General features: G+C 41.0%; 2 non-coding genes across 2 annotated transcripts; both read right to left on the bottom strand.

Moving 5' to 3' along the window:
• Positions 1 to 1,113: 1,113 nt before the first annotated feature.
• Positions 1,114 to 1,187, bottom strand: trnan-guu (transfer RNA asparagine (anticodon GUU)). The gene has a single exon. It is a non-coding gene; the product is annotated as a tRNA-Asn (tRNA).
• A 1,113-nt stretch (positions 1,188 to 2,300) lies between these two features.
• Positions 2,301 to 2,374, bottom strand: trnan-guu (transfer RNA asparagine (anticodon GUU)). Its single transcript has one exon. It is a non-coding gene; the product is annotated as a tRNA-Asn (tRNA).
• Positions 2,375 to 2,990: the final 616 nt, after the last annotated feature.

A 2,990-nucleotide genomic window follows, 5' to 3' on the forward strand; every position in this document is an offset into this window, starting at 1 on the left:
TTGTTGTGTGTCTGACCCTGACACTTGATCGCTGGCCATCCGTGATCTCATCCAACTGTACATGGAGTTTACGAAACAACAACACTTTGTTCCAATGGCTGTGTCAACGTGCATCGAAAGTGCCGCAACATTTTCAAGGAAGAAGCCATGTAGTTTTCTAACGTTTGTTAGCTTTTTGAATAGCCTTAAAAGGGCAAAAATGTAGCACAATGTTCGTCAGCGCAACATTATATAAAAAGGCATCTGGCAGGAGTAAATTCAGCCACAATAACAAACATAATTTAAAAAACATATATCTTAAACAACTGCGTTTTCACAAATGTAATATATGATCGCCAAGCCCATTCAAAATAATTAGTGGACTGACCCCGGAAGAATGATGTAATGGCGAGTCACTTTCATGGCGTATAGGCACACATATTCACACAAACACAGACATACTGGACCAACATTGTCCTTCAAGCGAGATACATTTAAATGCTATGGGTTTTCATGCCAGTTTGACATCATTTACATTGTCATACTAGCCAGATTAATATGAATAAATGATATGTTCCATGGAGACCACAGAATGATCAAGCTATTGAGTAACAGAAGATCAGAGACCATTGACAGCCATTTAGGTATAGTATAGCAGCAGGTATAGGAACTTGTCATCTTTCATGTTCAACAACACACCAATCACATGTGACAATAGGAAACAAAGCAGGTCAAAAGCGAGCTTACTGTAAATCCAGGAAGGTCTTTCCACATCACTATAAATGGAAAGATAGCATCTCTGGGTGGGCTCAAATCACCAACCTTTAAACTAACAGCCTAAGGCGCTAACCAATTGCGCCACAGAGACTTGTGATTATATTGACCCTCAGCAGGACAAAGTCTCATGGAAGCTCACTACAAGTCAGGAAGTTTCACATTGCTACAATCTGAAGAATGTCATCCATGGGTGGTGTCGAAGCACCAATCTTTAGATAGATTGTCAAACACACTAACTGACTGCACTAGAGAGGCTTGTGTTGGCATTGACCCTCAGCAGGACAAAGTAACAGGTAATCTCATTACAGGTCCAGGATGTCACATCCGCATCATGGAGCACAACAAACTGAAAACTCTCGTCCCTGGGTGGGCTCGAACCACCAACCTTTAGATTAACAGTCTAACGCGCTAACCAACTGCGCCACAGAGACTTGTTGTGCTTCTGACCCTGACACTTGATCGCTGGCCATCCGTGATCTCATCCAACTGTACATGGAGTTTACGAAACAACAACACTTTGTTCCAATGGTTGTGTCAACGTGCATCGAAAGTGCCGCAACATTTTCAAGGAAGTAGCCCTGTAGTTTTCTAACGTTTGTTAGCTTTTTGAATGGCCTTAAAAGGGCAAAAATGTAGCACAATGTTCGTCAGCGCAACATTATATAAAAAGGCATCTAGCAGGAGTAAATTCAGCCACAATCACGAATATAATTTGATAAATATATATCTTAAACAACTGCGTTTTCACGAATGTAATATATGATCGCCAAGCCCATTCAAAATAATTAGGGGACTGACCCTGGAAGAATGATGTAATGGCGAGTCACTTTCATGGCGTATAGGCACACATATTCACACAAACACACACATACTGGATCAACATTGTCTTTCAAGCGAAATACATTTAAATGCTAAGGGTTTTCATGCCAGATTGACATCATTTACATTGTCATACTTGCCGGATTAATATGAATAAATGATATGTTCCATGGAGACCACAGAATGATCAAGCTATTGAGTAACAGAAGATCAAAGACCAGTGACAGCCATTTAGGTATAGTATAGCAGCAGGTATAGGAACTTGTCATCTTTCATGTTCAACAACACACCAATCACATGTGACAATAGGAAACAAAGCAGGTCAAAAGCGAGCTTACTGTAAATCCAGGAAGGTCTTTCCACATCACTATAAATGGAAAGATAGCATCTCTGGGTGGGCTGAAATCACCAACCTTTAAAATAACGGCCTGAGGCGCTAACCAATTGCGCCACAGAGACTTGTGATTATATTGACCCTCAGCAGGACAAAGTCTCATGGAAGCTCACTACAAGTCAGGAAGTTTCACATTGCTACAATCTGAAGAATGTCATCCATGGGTGGTGTCGAAGCACCAATCTTTAGATAGATTGTCAAACACAATAACTGACTGCACTAGAGAGGCTTGTGTTGGCATTGACCCTCAGCAGGACAAAGTAACAGGGAATCTCATTACAGGTCCAGGATGTCACATCCGCATCATGGAGCACAACAAACTGAAAACTCTCGTCCCTGGGTGGGCTCGAACCACCAACCTTTAGATTAACAGTCTAACGCGCTAACCAATTGCGCCACAGAGACTTGTTGTGTGTCTGACCCTGACACTTGATCGCTGGCCATCCGTGATCTCATCCAACTGTACATGGAGTTTACGAAACAACAACACTTTGTTCCAATGGTTGTGTCAACGTGCATCGAAAGTGCCGCAACATTTTCAAGGAAGAAGCCATGTAGTTTTCTAACGTTTGTTAGCTTTTTGAATAGCCTTAAAAGGGCAAAAATGTAGCACAATGTTCGTCAGCGCAACATTATATAAAAAGGCATCTGGCAGGAGTAAATTCAGCCACAATCACGAATATAATTTGATAAATATATATCTTAAACAACTGCGTTTTCACAAATGTAATATATGATCGCCAAGCCCATTCAAAATAATTAGTGGACTGACCCCGGAAGAATGATGTAATGGCGAGTCACTTTCATGGCGTATAGGCACACATATTCACACAAACACAGACATACTGGACCAACATTGTCCTTCAAGCGAGATACATTTAAATGCTATGGGTTTTCATGCCAGTTTGACATCATTTACATTGTCATACTAGCCAGATTAATATGAATAAATGATATGTTCCATGGAGACCACAGAATGATCAAGCTATTGAGTAACAGAAGATCAGAGACCATTGACAGC

This window comes from Salmo salar, chromosome 07 (genome assembly GCF_965601325.2).
Source record: "Salmo salar chromosome 07, fSalSal1, whole genome shotgun sequence".
Classification (NCBI taxonomy): Eukaryota; Metazoa; Chordata; class Actinopteri; order Salmoniformes; family Salmonidae; genus Salmo; species Salmo salar.